The following is a 19,872-nucleotide window of genomic DNA, read 5'->3' as shown; positions in this document are numbered from 1 at the left end:
CTTTCTTTCCTCCCACGGCATCCAGTTTCTTTTATTTTCAGCCTATCTGTCTAATTGTGGATTCACTTTCCAGAGCTGACTTTAGCTCAATGGTATTTGTTTTCCCTCATGACTGATGTTTTGCACCAAGGAGGTGCCAGTTCTTCCTCGGTGCAAAACAACTGGGTTTAATAATTTGCATTCATTTGCTTTCCAAGTGGTTAGATTTGTCGTAATTGCTTAAATCCCCTCTGTATGACCCTCATTTGGGACTTTAATGAAGAATTGCTGAAATGCCTTTCTGAACTCTGTGTACTTTCTTTCATGTATGCTCCCATATTTATAGTCCCCACATAAATAACCATCATCAGTGTTTTATAGGGAAGCTGAAACACGAAATTGCCCCAAACCTATCTGTCACTCAGAACATATAGTTTATCTTGGTGAGTTTTTCACTGAAGGCTGTAAATTATGATGCAGACAAAACATAATCCCTGTCTTTCTATTATAGGCCGTCTCAGAGCTAGAAACCCCCTTTTTAACACTCGGCTGTGCCTGGCAAGTCATGAGCACACTGCAAATAATATATAAACAAATAATAAACATTAGGCTACAATAACTTCTGTATTCTTGGGAGTGAATGCACTCTTGGGCAATTGCTGTGTTTCACTGGGGTTTTCAGTGTTATTCATCTACAGCATTGTTTCAAAAGGAACTGAATGTCTTGCCTTCAGTATACATACCCAATGTATGTTTTTTCTAGATGGTGGCTTGAGTGCCAATTTCTTAAGCTTTTTTTTAAATGGAAATACCTGTATTTTTTTCTTCTGTTATCATTAAAGATTAAAAAAATCAGTGCTTATTTAACTGCTATTATATAGTTCCATTATCATTTTTTGAATAGCACATTACCAGTAATTGGTTTAAACTTCATAGGCATATCTATATCACATCCATTATCTAAGCAGATTCAAAGAGTGCTGGCAGTGTGCAAAGACAAACAGAGCTAATTGAACAGACACAGTCTCATGAACCAGGTTTGCAAGAATTTACCTGGTGAAAACCCCGGTCTGACTTTGTCAATTAATCTTCAATTGAACCACCTTTCTGGGACCTAGATGCCCCAGTACGGCAGCACAAGAAGCACATTTTATGATAGTTTGCATGGTTGAGCACTTGCTCAAAACTAAATAAAAAAATAGACAAGGCCTCAGGCATTCTATGTAATGAGTTAATATTTCTTACTGTAAAATGATTTAATGACTGATTACAATTCTCCTCAAATGTATTTAAGTTCAGATTGCTGTCTTATTGAGGGGAATGTATGGAGGGGATTGAGAAAAGCTCAGGGACTAGCAATCAACCTATAAAATTTAATGCAGGCTGGCAGTGACCAAGAGAGACAAACAAATCGTTACTCCTTTTTTCAGAAACAACCATCAGATGATATCTAGCTTCCCTTATGAAGATGTCATTACACGCAAATATTAGTCATGGCTATCTCTGGAGCTTTCTTGGTGCAGCAGACCCAACAGCCATGAGCTTTCTTCTCAGGATGTAACTTTAATTGCAATAGATTTTAAACTAATTTTATAAAATGAGTTTTTAAACCTTAATGGGGAATTGTTCTCCCTTTCTAACTGAGGATCCTTCAGATGACCTCACTGCTTCCTTGACTGGTAGAACAGACACAGGCCCCTGGAGCTGGGGTTTCTGCTCTGCGGAACCAGGGCTTCAACAATCTCCATGGGTACAGTAATATCAACATATGGCAGAGGCCAAGAGCTCCTTAAGTGGATGCCACTCTTTATTCTGACCCAGTAAAAAATCACCATTAGCATCGTCACCACTGCAAACTAGTTGAATCAGTTAATGTGTAGTAGAGGTCTGTGTACACCATGAGCTTCTTCCAACACAGCTCTTGCAGTCAGGGAACACACTTCTTTAAACCCCAAAGTACCACCTCTGAGGCAGGGATGCACCAAGAAAGGGTTGGGGGACCCCCATTGCTCTTTGTTTCCTCCACTGAATCTTGCAGGACTGAACACCACCCCCACTGAAGTAAGAAAATACATCCATTGTCTGATTTCCATAGCTCATTCAGGGCACCGGTCATGGCATAAACTTCTAACCATCCCACAGGCATGCATTGCCCCTAACACAATGATCTAGAATCATAGAATATCCTGAGTTAGAAGGGACCTAGGAGGATCATCGAGTCCAACTCCTGACTCCACACAAGGCAACCTAAAAGTTAAACCATGTATCTAAACACATTATGCAAACACTTCTGGAGTACCAACAGGCTTGATGCCATGACCTCTTCCCTGCGGAGCTTGTTACAGTGCTTGACCACCCTCTCAGTGAAGAACTTTTTCCTAATATCCAATCTGAACTTCCTCTGAAGCAGCTTTAAGCCATTCCCTCGCGTCCTATCACTGGATACCAGAAGGAAGAGATCAGCACCTCCCTCTCCACTCCTTCTTTTGAGGAAGTTGTAGACGGTAATGAGGTCATCCCTCCGTCTCCTCTTCTCTAAGCTGAACAAACCAAGTATACTCAGCCGTTCCTCATAAGTCATGCCCTCTAGTCCTTTCACCGTCTTCTTTGCCCTCCTCTGGACACATCCTAATATTTTGTACCCTTCTTACATTGTGGGGCCCAAAACTGCACACAGTACTTGAGGTGAGGCTGCACCAGTGCTGAGTGTAGTAGGACAATCACTTCTTCCACCTGGTTAGCTATACCGGGTTTAGCGCACCCCAGGATAGTCAGTTAGCTATACTGGGCTTAATGCACCCTAGGATAGTCAACAAAGAGGGACCAATTTGTGCCTTTTGAAGAGAGATGTTGCCTGGTATCACTGAAAGTAGGTAAGAGGAACCTACACCCACCATGACTTGTTATTTCTTGGTAATATTACTAGGTATTAGAAGAGACAAACACAAAAAAAGAAAATTTCACTTATGAGAACAATGTGGCAGCTGAGAAAGAAGAAAGAAGACCTACACGGCTCCCCATCACTACCCTCCTCTGGTATTTCCACACGATATCTCCAGCCTTCCTCACCATCATTGCACCTTTGCTGCAGGATTGTTTGTTATACCAGGAAACAGCAGAAAGGTGAAGAAGAAGATAAAGGGCTGCTGGGAGGTAGGGCTGCCATGGTTACTGGATGCCTAGCCACCATCTTGTGGAGGAGATACATTCAGCAATATAGCAAGGAGAAGCTACTCAGATTCAACAATGATGAGAAAACTAGACTCTGTCCTTCCTGGGTCCCTCCAGGATAAACTGGCACTTCATGACATCATTTGTAGAAAGGCAGCTCCAGGTTCTAAAAATTCTGCTTTATTAAATAATTGCAGAGTCATTTATAAAAGTGAAGAGATTTAAAAGGAACATTAAAAATGCTTCTTCTCCTTGCAGTCCCCTTTTTTTCCCCTGAAAGTTACCCTGAGTTACAACTCATTACTCTAGAGTACACTTAGCATTATACATTTCTGTCTGAAATATGCATTGCCCTTATTTTTAACTATAATGATATGTAAAGCTAGATATTTTTAGTATAAAGACTCTACACTACTTATTAGTAGAGTTGTACTGATATCAGAGCTTTTTTCCTTACTCATTTCTCCTTGATTCCAGGAAAACACGATCCTTCCCTGAGAACATGATTTTATTAATGGCATTTTTTCCTCTGACTGATGAGGTCGATTGTGCTTTTTTACGGGTGAGGAGCGCCTACCTGAAATCAGCCATTCGTGAAACTCCGTGATAGAGATACTCCTCACCTCAGGCAAACTCCCCGGAGGAAAGTGTCTTGGCAAACCCCCAGCACCGGGTCGGTTTCGTCTGAAGGGACAGCAAACCAGCCATGGCCTCTTCTTACCCCAGCGGCAGCTGGAGGAGCTCTAATTACGTATCATTAAATTGTTTGACCTGATGTTTCCTCTCCTCGTGCTCTTTGCTGCAGAGAGTAGTTTTGAAAGATAAAGGAATGGGAGGGGAGAGAGAGAAAATAAAAGACTAAAATGACACCTCGTTTTTTCATGAAACACGTACAGCAGGCTCAGAAAGGGATCCAGTTTAGGCTGCCCGTCACAACAGTAAAAGAGCTGATTCAGTGCATGCTGGTGCAAAAGGTAAAATTGATGTCTTGAAAATGGCATACATTTCTACTGCCTTGAAGAAAACTTTACGTAAATTCAGAGTTTTAGTAATGCTTTGCACATAATCAGAGCTGTCTAATCTTGTCAAACATTTGCCCTCTGGCAAACAGGCATTTGCAAGGAATGCATCTGAGAGTCGTCCGCGTTTTAGAAACCGACAGCAGAAACACCCGGTAAGAGTTGCACCAGGAGCTTCCTTCCAGCTACAGCAATATTAAAGAGGTTTTTGTTCCTCAGGCAATTTTAGCTTCCAAGCATAGGGCGGGTTTTTTCCTTCTATTATAAATAGTAATCATTTGTACTCCTGTAGTTTTGTGAAGCCCAAACAGTGTTCATGTCCTGCTGTGCAAGGTCTTCTAAAACCCCAGGAGAAAGCAGCACGGAGGTTGCTATGAATGCTGTGAACTTCTTTTTCCCGGTGGGGATCAGCTCTGTAGCTTCACAGTCATGGCTCATGAAATGAATCTGGCCTTTCTGCCACTGGTAGGCTTGGGCTCTGCAGTGTTTCTTCAATGTGCACTTGTGACAGGTACTACAGAGGTATTGAACTGTGATTTCTCCTTTGGAGACAGTCCTATACGCTTTCCTGCCAATGCAAGGAGCGGAACAGCAGTGATGGCAGCTATACCGAAATGCACAGAGGAAGGAGCCGTCTCCCCTTGCTCTGCTGGAAGCAGAGGGCTGCATCCATATTATTCATGGGGACAGTCAGAACTTCCTCACCAGCTGTAACGTCTTTTAACCACTAGCCCATGTAAGTAGAGCAAGGTGTTTAAAGGCAGGTAGGTAGGTTAGGTAGGTAGGTAGGTAGGTAACAGTGTGCCTCTGTGTTGCAGGTGGTTGAAAATTGCCCAGCTAAGCATTTTCAAAGGGGGCTATTGTGAAAACTGGGTGCCTTCAAAAATTGCCTGCGGGTGCCTATATATATCTTTAGACATCCATATCCCTTAATCGGTTTGCATCCATTCCCATGAGGGACATCGATTGAAGACATTTCCAAGCACGTGATCTAGAGATACCCCAGCCAGTATAGCTTAGGTAGGATGCTGGCAGGAGAGAGAAAGCGTTTGGAAAACAGCCTGTTCTCCTCCCTTATGTCTTTGTCTTGTGTCTTTTAGTGGTTTTTTTTCCTTCCCTGAATAACCAGTGTGAAATTACTTTTTCTATGAGGCATTTTCTTTGCAGTTTCCAAAAATTATCTCACCTTAATGACCTGCAATTCCTGTCCCTGTTGTCACAAGGATCTTCCATTTACCCTCCAGGAAGTTCCCTGTGATAAGGATTGGAAAGCTCTGCAGCAAAAATAAGAGCAACCTGAGAAGATGGAGGCATCTTACACAGCTGGAAGTATCAGGGCCATATCACAGCTGCTAAATCCCAGTCTGTGCAGCTGCTAAAGTACACCATGGAAAGTCAGAGGAAAGCAAACACTCAGTGAGCCATCTGAAGCCATCCTGCAGATCAGACATTGTCCAGCCTTTCCTGCTCATGGCCCTCCCAATGGCAGTGGAGGGATTTATTGCCCCAGCAGCGCTCAGCTGTCAGGAGAGGACCTGGCCACAGAGGTAGTACGAGTTATGTGGAGTCAGTCACATCCTAGAAGGAGAAAGCTCTGTAGACCAGCAGCTGCTGGTACTTTCCACGGTGGGAGCTTTTTTAAAGTCTGTGACTTCCCGCCTATTGAAATGAGACTTGGATAGCAATGCCCACAGAAAACAGTGTGCAGCACTGGGCTGGGGAAAAAAAAGTAATTCCAAAACCTACCTTTTATTTTTCCATTTGAATGTCTTTATGGCATTTTCCCAGTTTCCTGGTGAGGCACCAATGGATATGAGTGCTTCTGTCTGCTATAGTGGTTTCTGGATTAAGTCTAGGTCTCCAAAACCACAGTTCGCTCCAACGCCCCTGAGGTCAGAGGCAGCTACTGAAGGAGGATGCTTCCCTGCATCTAACAGCAGCACCCCCAGTCCACCAGCCAGTCTTGGCACCCCCACTGGCTTCACCTTTTCCTGGAGACTCCTGAACAGTGCTGCTGGTCCCTGAATGATACTGAGCCTGCTGCTTTAGTCCATTTGTCTTGCCAGACTCCACTAGAGAGGCAAAGCTGTTGGGAATGAGGAACAGCATCTCTCTGGGAGCTGCAGAGGGGTGCCTCCGTCCTCTCACTCTAGAGTCTGCTGTGTTAAAAGGAAAGGAGACATGGTCTCAGGATTTTGTTGCAAGTCTCAGTCAAGCATTAAGCTGCTGGCCATCCCGTGACCACCATGGTGCTCAAATATTGCACCTTTCCTCCCTCATCTCCTCTACTCCTGCGTGCAAGCCAGGTAAGATATTTCTCTGAATCACAACATACAATCAAGGAAAAGCAAGATTCGGAGTGACACGTTCCTGAAAGCTTTGGGAAGAACAATAGCAGCTCCAAAATCCCTTCAGATGCAGGAAGCTGTCATTTCTGTTCACCAAGTGCTTGCTCATCACAAGGAAGCTGTCCAGCTACAAGTACACTCAAACACTGTTCATCTCTATCACGGACCTAAATGCAAAGGATAACACTCAGACTCTTAAGATTTTGAGTCTGAAAAGCAGCAAATGCTTGAAAATGAAGAATAAGTACTTCTGTCTGTGGAGGAAGATCTGTCCCAAGCCTTTAAATGAAATGCTTAATGAATGTTTACATGAAAATGTTACTTATCCACAAGTTTAAAAAAAAACTGAGTCCTTTCCTGCATGAAGCAATGTCATACTTCTGTCATAAGAACAATAACTAAAGATTCAATTTTCCTTGTATAAATAAAGAAGAACATATTGAACCGTATCAGTCTGTACTGGATGGGTGTTGCTAAGAGAAGTCAGTCCTGTCTTTGAAGACAACTGTATCCCAGAGGTCTAAGTCTATATATTAATTTTATGGGTCAGCAAAGATGATTCTTTACCTTTTCTGACTTTGTATTTCTCTCATATAACCTCAAGATACATGTCATGGCAAAAATATCTTCATCAAATCTATAGTAAGAGTCTTCTGCTAGGGAGACAGTGGCCCACTTGCTGCTCTCCAGCCCAGAGTTGCAGGTTTGTTTGTAAACCACAGCTGTGGCACGGGGCATCTAGAGCAAGCAACGTGGCTAGGGGTAGAGTCTGTCAGTGCCTCAGCGGGAAGGTGGGCAGAACGGTGCTAGCTGTGGAGCCAAAACATGGCTTGCTGTCAGACATCCAGCCCTGCTGCTCTGGCTGGAACTGCACCAGGTAGGTACGTGGAGGTGGGGTCTGTCCCCACTGTGAGAGCAGCGAGTGGCAGTAGGTCATGCAGGTCATTCCCCACACCTTGATGCGGAGTGCAGGAGCAGCCACCTAATGCATGTCTGAAATGCATTAAAGTGCATTGAAAATACCTGTGCCAACACCAGGAAAGGAGGGAACACTCACGCAGTTCAGTCACTTCATTGCAGGTTCCTGTAGTATGACATTGACCATCACATCCAGAAGCCCAGCTGCAACACCCATGCAGCACCCAGGCCGGCAACAAATAGAGCCAGCCAGGAGTATGAGATATGGTGAGTGGTAGGACAGGCTTCAGGCATTTGGCTGTTCTGAACGTCCTCTACTGAAATGTCCTCAGGACAATGCAGGATGGGTGTTCCATTTGCTGACCAGCAAGGCAACAGGGCACAGGACTCCTCACCTACCCCCTAGATGCACCTATTGTCCCTGACTTGGTTGTGCAACCTCACTTCTGACCTCCTCCTGCATCCTCCCGGCCTGCCTTCCCCATTCCAGCACTGCCACCAGCCTTGACCCCCACGTCCAGCCACCGGCACAGGGAGCTGTAAAGCTTCCTTTCTCACAGGTTCGCAGGGCTGGGGCTGCTTCCCCAGGCTGATCTGCAGCCCAGCAGTTCACCTCCCAGGGCCCGTTGCTCCTCTGAAGCTGCCAGGAAGCTGCCAGTTGCTAATGGGCAGGCAGCGGGACCGCCGGGAATAGAGGTGTCATTAAACTAGCACTTGCTGGCTCGTGGCCTCAAAAGGAAAATCTGAGCACTCCCTACACTCCATAGGCACGGTTTTCCATCACTGTTACCCTTCTTTTTCTCCCAGGCTTTCACTGTTTGCTTTGCCAGCTGCTTGCCTTGCCCTGGGGGTCCTGCGGACAGGGACCGTCCCTACCTTGTGGCTGGAGGAGGCTCGGCACACACCCTCCCCACCTCAGCCCCGTGCACTCATAAGGTGGGAGGTAAATAATACCCATCATAACTGTTGTCTTTGAATAACATGAAAGAAATCTCTGCGCTTGATGCCTGCAGGTTATCATTTCATTGGCAAAGCTGAAATCGTGGGACAGATAAAGGAGAGGTGCACTTATAAAAATTGGCAACGCTTTCTTTTAGATCAGCTTTGTGATTTTGTAGCCAGCTGTAAAAGAGGCACAGGGGAAAGGACAAAGCGGGACAGGATTGGGTGGATTGTCATTCCAGCTCATGTCCTTCCCATGCCTCATAAAATGAGTAAAATACAGTAAAGTACAGAGCACTTCTGATGTTGCAGCCTCACTAGGAGATGTCATAGCTGTGATAGCCTAATGAGCTTGAAATGACTGGAGTGTCAATAGATAAGATCTACTGTGGGAAGATTTCTAATCCTCAGCACAGCAGGGAAACACTTTCTGAAATCCCAGCACATTCGTCAGTGACAGCTCAGACTGTAAATTCGTGCAGTATGAAGATATATTCAGTAGTCTAATAAAACACATTTTCATTTTTATGAATCCAGAATATAGCTGAAATAAAAACAGTTCTAAACAAAATCTGAATGTGGATTGTTGTAAAGTGAAATACACTTTAGAAACTTGAATTTTTGAAGTTGTTTTTTTTTATTTAGAATTTTTCTATGTAACATGGAATATTAGGAGTAATTAAGTCCTCAGAAGTACATCAAGCAGCTTCTCCTGCTTTCTAAGACACATGGCCAAGATTTATATGTTAAAACAAACTGTGTCAAATCAATTAAACTATCTCCTGCAACTTTAGTAACTGTCCTTGTGAATACGGGTGAAGGAGGAGACGTCACAACTTGATTTTACTAAAGTTTCTTGGTGTCATTTCAGTTACTTTCTGATAAAGAAGCTAAGGAAAAAATGATTAAGACTGTTAAGGGATGGATGCAAAACTGGGTGCACGCCCTGATCCAGAGAGCTTGCTATCCAAAATTTACTGTCAAAATGAAGGGGTGGGAATTTACTGTTCTAGGTCCAGCACTGATCCTTGTTTCCAGTAGGCACCAGGACGACAGAATACACAGATGCAAATCCAAAGAGCACAGTGCAGTGCACGGTGGGAAACAACTGATGTTGCTGGTCGTGCTGGGGAAAAGATGAGCTGGAGGGAGGTGGACAGGGTGCAAGAGATGGACAGTTGATCACAAGCCCGATGTGACTCGTTGTTACAAAAAAAGGCAACTACAACACTGAATGCACAGACTGGAGTTCAGCACATGAGGTAGTCCTTCAGCTCTGCTTGGCACTGGTAAGGCCCCATCTGAAGTACCAGACCTCGTTTGGGGTCCTATGCTTCAGGAAAGGCATGGGCCACTTAGAGAAAGCCCAGAAGATACTGGTGAGCATGGCAGGAGTTCCAGAAACCATCCCTATAAAGAAAGGTTTAGAACAAAGAACTGAACAAAGAGGGAAAATATGATACCAAACACGGTTCAAATTCCGAGGAGACCCCCAAGAGGAGGCTAGACAAGCATCTCTAGGGACTGGCATGGGTGCAGGTGAACCAGAGTGGAGGCAAGAGAAGGGACCAAGAGGCCCTGAAGGTCTCCTCAACCTTCTCCTTCTAAGGTAGCACAAAAGTGGAGCAAAACAACGGTCAGAACATCTGTTTGTCCATAAATCTGTTCGTCAAAAGGCCAGACGAAACCCTGGCCAGACCCTTCCTGTGAGCAGGCTGTCCCTGAAGTGTGGGACAAATGCAGTTTCCAAAGACCAGAGCAGAACCATAGCTGATTATACTGTCCATAGTCTCAATGCAGAAAAGCTTGTGTCATCTGCCTGGTAGCTGGTACACAGGATTTGCCACTTGATTTTATTGAATCTGAGAGCACGATACCGAGGTACTAAGAAATTACTAAAAACTCATTACTGATGTGTCTGTGTAAGTGTGGAGGAGAAATCAAATTTTTCTTGAGTTTGAGAAGTGGGTCTTTTTAAGTATCACAAGTACACATAGTTTTCCTTCATGTTACTCCTTCACTTTCAAAGCTGCATCTGACAAAAAAGCTAGTCTCCTTGACAACAAAAAGAAGCCTTTTACACAGAGGGATCGTGCTGTACAGCTCATCATAACTTCCAAGACACTGTCACTGGACAAAGGGTACTCACTCAAAACAGACAAACTCCATATCGCACTGTTCATGGCAACGATTTCCTTCACAGCCTTTCATGGTCAGCAATACGCATTAGAAACCAAAGGAAAGAGGGGAATTTCAGGGTAGTGAGTTAAATATTTTTTTTTCAGGATCAAATAAAGCATGGTGGTGCATTGATGCTTTTTTTTAATCTGAGATCCTTACCTGTTACACCTTGTTGTATTTCTAACTAGGAGTGTCAAGTCATATGAATACATTAGAAAAGTTCTTTCATATTCATCTTACACTAGCAATTATCTCTGTGAGACAGAGTATCTTATGATATCTGGTAGTTGGCTCTTGGCTTTTTTCAGGCAGTTAACTCTTTTTCTTGCTTTTTAGTCTGGTGTAAAGAACAAGCATAAATGTCGGCAACTGGAAATTCAGAAAACTAAGGAGAGCTCTAATCTGAGCCCTTTCATTTCTCTCACTCAGTTTAGCTATGTGCGTATTACAATTATATTGATATGCAACAGTGGAAGTAGGATAAATTAATTAACAGTTTAAGAGTGGAAGTAGGATAAATTAATTAACATTTTTCTCATTTTTGAATGAGAAAAGCTCTGGAAAGGAATACTGTCATTTATGAGTTTAGTCACACTATTCAAGTTTAATAATGTGACCGAGTACTCAAACTCAGAAAACTAGGTATTCAACTGTTTCTGTGTTTTTCAGCTTTTTCTGAAATGTCATTTTATCAGTGTAAAACAGAACAGAACAAAAAAAATCTCATATTTCACTGGGTTTGCTCTGAGAAGAAATAAGCTTTATGAACCATAAGTAATTAGGGCCTGTTTTTAATAGCACGCTGAATTCACTGCAGTCGTCAGAATTTTTGCTTAATTTTGAAAACCGCACTTGTCATCAGGAGTCAAGAAGTTTCAGAAACAAAGACTCCCGAGCAGCCGCGATCGGGCTGGCACAGGCAAGCAGAGCATTTGGCCTCCGCCTCGGAAGTTCAGGCACATTTTTAGAAGGATGCAGAAGTGTTGCTCTCGTTTTCTCAAGCCTGTGTTCTTGCTAAAGGATTTAGGCCTTTCTTCTGTCATCTCTGGTCACTCAGGGAACAAAGGGACGTGCAGAACAGAAAATTTGTTATTAAAACAAGTGTGTCATACATTCGTGTTGTATCAATTCAATCAGGACCTAACAAATTGCATGCTAGATAGAGCCAGGATCAGGGCAACTATTTTTCTTCAGTTACTGCATTTGTGACCCGGATGTTGTTACTAAAACAGAAATTGGGCCAATGAAATAGCAGAATTAGCCAATGGAACAATTTAATGTACTGGGAAATGTATGTAAATAAAGATACAGATTAAATGGTTTGTGCAGCAAACAGCATGTTTAAGAAATTAATATCTGAAGTTTGCTCAAGGTCATGTCATCTGAGCCTAATGGTTGTTTTCTTCTCCCAGGCCAAGAAGGTGATGAATACGAAGAGGATAGGAAACCATTTGCAAAGTTTTGCTTCAAAAGAGTTCATCTTGCATGTAACAATAAAGAATTCAAACCCTGACCCTCAATTTCTGCCCTGGTGAGCCTGGGACATGCTATCCTGTTAATGATAATTAGTCAAATCCAGCAAAAGTAACAATTAAGCTTTATCTAATCTCAGACCAATCTCACAGTCAAGGTTGGAAAGAACTCGCTCCTGACAGACGTACTCTGCAACACAAAGTCCCTCCCAGGTTTCCATGCCCAGCACAGAGCCTGAAGCCAGCATGAAGCAGCGTGACCTAGCCAAATAACCAGCAAATATCCCAGAAGCGCTGTTAAACACAAATAGGCAAACCATTTCTCTGCCTCTGTTTTGGTCCCTGCTGCTCATTCCCTTCCCCGCACCCGAAGGCGCTGTTTGCCCAGCAGATGTGCTCTCAGCTCCTTTCCTCTGCGGAGGTGTGTGCAGGCATGCAGGTGCTTTACAACTAGCAAAGGATTCTTCGAGTGAAGAAGCACTGGCAACGGTGCTTGAAAATGTTAGCAGCGGTGGCTTGAAGCTCATTTGCTTCAGTTAACTGTGAAGGTGCATCTAAATGTGGTTCAGAGACAGCAGGACAAAAACTCATAATCTGAACTAGGGGGAGAAATAGCATGATGCCGGGGAGACGACGAAAGACTCCGGCATATGCAAATGAAAACCCAGAGAGGCAAAATGCATCCAAAACACACAGTCCTGCCCCGCCCTTCCTCTCCCCCGTAGGGAATGGTTTGGATGTACTCCTGCCTTTGGTCTGAAAAGCATAGATATAGTAAGGAGTGCAGAGCATTTCCATCCCTGCTGCATCCCACTGTTTCTGCTGTCACATCTATTCCTCTGTTGTTGCCCTGAAACTGATACCACGCTGATTTCACTGCAGCAATCACAACTGTTACCTTACTCTGAAAGCTGCATTCATCATCAAGAGCCGAGAAGTTTCAGAGACAAAAGGTTCCTGTGCAGCAGCAATCAGCTTGGCAGAGGCAAATAAACCATTTGGTCTGTTTCCATGCCTTTAGATTAAAACTCCTGTTAATGAGAATGCAGAAACATGGCTGTAATTTTCTCAACCTTGTTCTGTTGCTAAAGGAGTTGGGCCTTTCTTCTGTCGTCTCTGCTCACTCGCTTCCCAGAGGAAAGAGGAAGACAAGGGTAAAGATTCTACGTATTCCCTACGGGATGGGGGCCATCCAAATAGACAACTGGAGGGGTCAGTGGCAGCAGTTTCCAGACACTGTGGCCCACACACAGCTGCCAAGCCAGTCAGTTTCCCATGGAACTCTCCGCATTCGCACCATCTAATCTGTAAGAGAAAAATACTGAGTCAAAATGGTCCTGAGGATTATTGCCTGTCCTCACTGAGGCAGAAGCTTCATGAACCAGAGCTTGGAAACCATCGTCTAAAGGATAAAACAAAAAAGCCTGAAGGGCTGGTGACCACGTGTCTAAGCACAGCTTCTCCATGTGTTTGATATGAGGACTTCAGCAAACAAATCAAGCCTTTTATTTTTCATTTCTCAGGACTTAAGCAGACTTATACATGGGATGTCAGGCATATGGGCCAGAGTGATGAGCCAGATAGCTAGTTGAGAAGGTGGGAGGGTGGAAGATGGTGGGACCATGGGGTGCACCAGGACATGGACACACAGAGAATGAGCAACTGTCAGGAAGATCAGGAACCGTCCACTGACTCCTGTAGGGAGATGATCCAGGAACAAATGTGATGATGGAGACAGCTGGATGCTTCCCTGTGTTTTCCATCGGCATATGCTGGAGTCCTTTGTTTCCACCGCATCAGTCTGTTTCTCCCAGTGGTTTGAAGCATGTGTTTCTACTCAGTATTATTCTTTTCTGGCACCTTTCTCATCTGTCATTTTCTCTGTCCTACATGGCATGGCTTTCCTTTGTTTCAGCAGCTCTTCTCATTTTTTTCCCCAGCTTTGTTCCCTGTCTGTTCCTGCATTAATTTATCCTGTTGGCTGGCCATTATGTAAAATATTGTGGGAACAGGATGTTCCTTTGATACATAATTAAGGATAGAGTGAGAACAGCTGATCTTCTGACATTTTCACCAGGAAAAACAGAAAAAAAAAAAAAAAAGCTTTTCCATTGCATGTCTATTTTAGATGAAAACTGCACCGGACAGAAGCCAGGTGGTGCAGTGACCCCAAGTATCCCCCAAAACCTTCATTCTTCTCAGGCTAAGATGAGGAGCATTCTCAAACTCAGCTTCACATACTGGTATTTTCACAGTTCCCTCAAAATTAAGACATGCAAATAAGAGGAATGAGTGAGGACAGAAATCAGTCTGCTTTGGCAAGGAGTCTTTCAGTAAAAAAGGAGTCCACTCCAGAGACCTGGCTTCTTGAGCAGTTTGAGCTCTTTCTCCAACCAAACCCATAGCCTCCAGGAGTACCTATGGTGTGGAGCGGGGAAGGTATACTTGCGCAGAAAACTTCCTATGAGCCTGACTTTGAGAAAGGTGTGTGGACAGTGGTGACCAACCAGCTGAACGTGAGCTCTCAGGACTAGGCAAAGACAAATGTGCGACCTTTGGATCTACAAATGGAAGAGAAGGATGAAAAATCGGACCCGGTCCACAGTGAAGTATGAGCATTAGCAGTTTGGAAAATGTCAAGACGCTCTGGGAGTTCTCAGGTTATTAAACATAGGTTAAGCTCTAACTTCATCACAAGCTTATCTTACCTACCCAGAGAAAGGACACTCAAAATAAACAGCCATTTTTAGCCTAAATACAGTCAGATAGAAAACAAAGATGTACAAATTTACTGCAAAGAGGAGCTAAGCACAGTAACATGTTACTAGTGGTGATGGCAGCTGCTCCAGAACCAAAATTTTTAAAGACAAAATTAAGTGCCTTTCTCAGTGCTACCGAATACTTCAAACAATGATTCATCTGGGATTGTCCTCCTGTGCTGAGCGGTGCGACAGGCAAGACGATCACAGTGATCCTTTTAGGCCTTGCACCCTATGACATGCACTTAATGAAAGTGTATTATAAGGCTGCCTGGCATTGGGCTGCGTACGGTGGATGTGTCCTTACAGTGTACACAAGATGTCTGTGCTTTTCAGTGGGTGGGATCTGACTCAGAAACTGTCTCGAACTTCATAGGGCTGAGGAACAGTCTGAAAGTCCATGCATATTTTCCAGGCATGAGCATGGAAAATACAGGAAAAGGCAGGAGACACAAGGGCTGCAGATTGAAACATGCTGCTCAGATGCTTCCTCAAGTGGAGCGGTGAGGGCTGCTCTGAGCGCCATGCTCAGCGCCGGAGCCAGCCCAGCATCTCGGGTCCTTGTGAATTGAAGCCACGCTGCAGGTCACCACCACTGCTTTGCACAAACATCATGTGAGCAACCTGCTCAGCTGAATGGATGCCAGAAAGCAATCAGTAAAGGCTGAGAGGTAAACCAGGCTTTATTTTTTATCACAACATTCATACCCTTTGCTGTGTTTCCCCTGATTTGTTAAATATTTCATACACTATATGTTAAACAGGGATTTTAGGAAGCAGGGATGCTACCATCTATCTTTATAGAAAATGTACTTATCATGAGGGACACAAGCAATTGTCATCATCCGCTCTGCTCTTGGAAGTTCACCCATTGTGAAAATGTCAGAGTAAGCTAATTTTATGCTGCATAATGTATTCAACCTACCCCTTTCACTCAGATGCATTTAAAACTATTCAGCTGATCCTAAGTAAATCTTGCAATGAGCACTAAATACCCAATGTTACTGATTTATGTTTTTATTGCCCTATATATGATTATAACTGTAGAACACTGTTCAAAAGGTCAAGCACTCTCTTTGCTTAATTAATAATTGCCACAGCAAATAACCTGAAGGCATCTCGGTGAAAAAAAACTAGAAATATGCAGCCTGTAAGCTTCATGGAGCTAAGAAGGTATTTACACTTCCTTTACATCATGCATTAATCTTCCATCATATCCTGAGACATACAGTGAGTAGTTTTGGGTCGGTTGTAGAAATGCACAGAATTTGAATGTTACTAAAAATTCTCTGCTTCTGTGGCACCTACAGATAACTGGATGCTTAGTCATAAATACATGCACACCACACATCATCTCCTCAGTGCAAGCCTTCATCCTTCACCTTCAGGTAGCTCTGTTTTGCCTGCCCGTGATGCCAGTTGGTCATGCCGTGTCTAGCCACGTGCACACTTCCAAAACTGCAGCGTCAGGCTTTAGTTTCAGGGAAGAAGAGCCGAGGGATTTTGCCTTATAGCTGAACACACACATGGGCTCCTTATAACTTAATGTTCACAAATATTGTGGCTTTGACCCTTCAGACAACCAACAGCAACGCTGTACCTCACTGCCAGGAGGCCCCAGCACCACAAGCAGTGGTTCCATTCCCAAAGCTCAGCATCTCCAGCAGGTTTCAGTAGGTGTCTATGTCTGTAACAGGTCCAGTGAGTCACCTAATGTGCCATGAGACGTCTCGCCAAAAAAGCAATACCCAGACCTTTGGGCAGATCTGAGCGAGTGGATTATGCACAGACACCTATTTTGGTGTGCTGGAGAATTTATTAGCATCCCGCTGTGGTCCAGCCTGCCCAGCCAGGCTGCCCCTGCACCAGTAAAGCCACTCCATGCTCACACAGACGGGGCTCCATTGGCAGAGAGAGCTGATCCATGCCAACCCCCTTACGCCAAAGAGTTGCGTGCTGCCTGTCTCTGAGCCGGGGCAGGACAATTTTCATGCGGTAGCCCCTGAACAGGCACGTTAATTGGGAATTTACAGGTCTCTGATCTTCCAGGAGACTCTCAAACACAATTTTTAGATTTTTTTGTTCTTCAAGGCTGTGGTGTTTTTGGCATGTGTTCAATTTCTCCATCAGTGGAAGCTGTAATAGCATCTTCATTACACCGTGCAGCAGAACATACCTTGCCTCCTCATGCCTGCTTCCCTTTATTTATTTTCACAGACAAATTCGTAGTGTTTTCTATCTCTCTGGCATTATTCCTGGTGACCTTTAACTCTTCTTCCATCACATTGCCAGTCACCCAGCAAATCCCAATCCTTTCTTTTCTCATTTATTCTTGCTTAGTTGTCCCTTGAATGAATTCTTTGTGGTTGGCCCTTAGGGAAATATCTGTTATCTCACTTTCTTCCAGGAAGAGGATGGGAACTGAATGGCATGGGAGGAAGGAGAAAGGTGGAGATGTTCCTTTTTGCAGGCAGGGAGGTCACTGTGACATTATGAGATTTGCCCGTTGGTTTACACCCTCCTTGGACAGACACTTCTTGCAAATCCATAAATCTTCACCAGCTGATGTCTCTTCCTGCACTCTGCTTGGGTTGTTTCAAGCTACCACAGCATCCTCATAAAAAAGGTATTGGTGACTGTAAACTACAGGCATCTGACTGGGGATGGCAAATCCTATTTCAGTTTCTGCAAGTCTCTCTAACCCGGTCACTATGCCTGTTCCCTCTGCCTCCCGCAGCCTGTCCACAGTGCCACAGCTAGTGCCATAGCTAGAGCTGTATTTTTCTCCTCCTTCCTGCCCTCCATGGCTTTTTAAATTTTTTAATGCATCTTGATACCAGCTGCCCCTCCTTTCCCTGTCCCAGCATGTCCTGTCTCTACTCAGATCTCTAAGCGCCTTGTTTTTCCCCTTGCCCCCTCTATTACTCCCCTAAAATGCCTGATCCTCCCAGTTTTCCACTCTCTCAAGCTGTGAATCTTTTTTTTTTCCCCACCTGTGCCTGGGACATTTCTTCCCTCACATAGGATCATCTCCTTCCTTCTCCCTCGCCCTTCTTCAGCTCTGTTCTGGTGGTCGCAGTAGCAAACCCCCACAACTGCCTCCAGTTGTTCTGCATCTTTTCATCATACTCAGGTGGCACCTCTGCATTTCAAATGCATGGTCCTCCACAGCTTGATTTCCAATAGATCCTAGTCTTTAGTCAGTCAACACTTTTCTATAAATGCTCTGTGCTACCGCTGAACAAGTCTCTCTACATCAACTTCATTCTGACAAATTTCTTAAGGGGATTTCCGTTAAGCAAATATTTAAAGCTTCAGGTTGTATCATGTTTTCTCCTGGACCATTGCTCAAAAAATTTACCTTCAGTAATGTTGCTGGACTTCAGGAGATTGCATTTCTCAGCAGGTCATCAGGCTTTCTTTCCCCTTCATATTTCTACTGAATTGATATTGTTGATTATGCTAACCGAAAAAGGACATTAATAAATAATAATAAATAATAATAAAACCTCCTAGGGTAATTCTTCTGCAACAAGCTCCTTGCCATGAGAGCAGTTTGTTGCAATCCCAGCATCTCTCTCTGGTCTGCTGCAAAATGCATGCATTACAAAGATCCTCTAATGAACGCAAATAATTTTTCTTTTTACTTCATACCAAGCACTTCTTTCTTCTGCAGTTCTTGTTCTTCTTTGTTCCTGTGAGTGACTGTGAACCTTCGTCTACCACTAACTGCAATGAGCATGTTGTGAAAATACATCAGCATGTCCCTAGTAAGGCTGGAAGCAGAAGGTGGTATTTATCCCTGTACTTTCTAACAAGCCTAAAACTCTATCTACAAAAACAACATCACGTCAGGGAAAAAAAAAATACAGCTGTCCTAGCTGCATTGCTGGTTAAAACTTTTCAGCAGAAGGTGCAACTGTAAACAGCCAGATAGAGACTTTTGAAAAACTGATGAAAACAAACTTTCTGAAAGTCAAATTAAAACCTGCATGAAATATCACAAATTTTTTAAGACTTTGGAGTCAGTACTACTCGCCACGATATGTTTACTTTCAGAAAGAAAAAGGATATTAGTACCATGGCTAAAATAAAGTTGCTTAATATGCTGTTTAACAGAATACACAATAAGTTACAGAAAAAACACATCAGACTCAGGAAAACATTCAGACAGAGCATAATATTTTTCCTACGGCAGCAAAGCGTATACAGGAAGTTGGCAGAGCCTGACCGAAATGGGTAGCGTCGTTTTTAGTTTACGAAATGCAGGGGTAGAGCAAGTGGAAAATAATGGTTCTTGGCAAATAAATTATACTATGAGAAGGAAAAAAAAAGAACTCTATTACTTGAAGTGCTTTGGACTGACACATTGTTTTACTCTGGTTTTCTGTTGTCCTGAGTGTTATGAGAAAGGGGCTTGTTGCAGTGAATTTGGATTCCTGTGCAAGCACCACTTGGGGAGAAAAAAGATAGAGATCAGGCAAAACTCTCGAGCCAGGCCATAAAGAACATGAGTGGCTGGTCCATGGAACCCATTAGCCTGCCTGAGTGCTGTCAAGAATAGATGCAAACAGAGCAAGGGAGGGGTACGATGATACCTGAGCCCAAGTCTGCAACTCAGAGATTTTCTGGTGTTATAGTTTTGTGTTGGTGCATGGAATGAGGTAAAACTACATATGCAAAGAATGAGAATTATTTTAATGAGTAACTCCCCAATGAATGGTCCCAATCAATCTAGAGGCACAATTAAATCTCATATACAATATCAAAAATAAGGCATTAGTGCTGTGCTGCACTAGTTAGTGACTCCTTTCCTGTCAAAATCTATACAAACCCTCCCTGTGCTGCACATACTGCGGAGCTGTTATTCTAGCAATGTCCTGTGGCCCCCCCATAAGGAATCAGGGTCCTGGCCTTTGCACAAACACCATCAGAAGACAATACGTTCCGCCTATCAATTACACAATAGCTCTTTCACAGAAACAATAGACCATATAGCAGGAAATAAAGCAAGTACCAGGATCAGTTGTGAAGGGAAACCATCCAATTTTCTGGGTGGTGATTTGCTGAGAGGTCTTGTTTT

The sequence above is a fragment of the Pygoscelis adeliae genome, unplaced genomic scaffold, assembly GCF_000699105.1.
Source record: "Pygoscelis adeliae isolate BGI_AS28 unplaced genomic scaffold, ASM69910v1 Scaffold57, whole genome shotgun sequence".
In the NCBI taxonomy this organism is placed as follows: Eukaryota; Metazoa; Chordata; class Aves; order Sphenisciformes; family Spheniscidae; genus Pygoscelis; species Pygoscelis adeliae.
Note: the sequence above shows the minus strand (reverse complement) of the source record.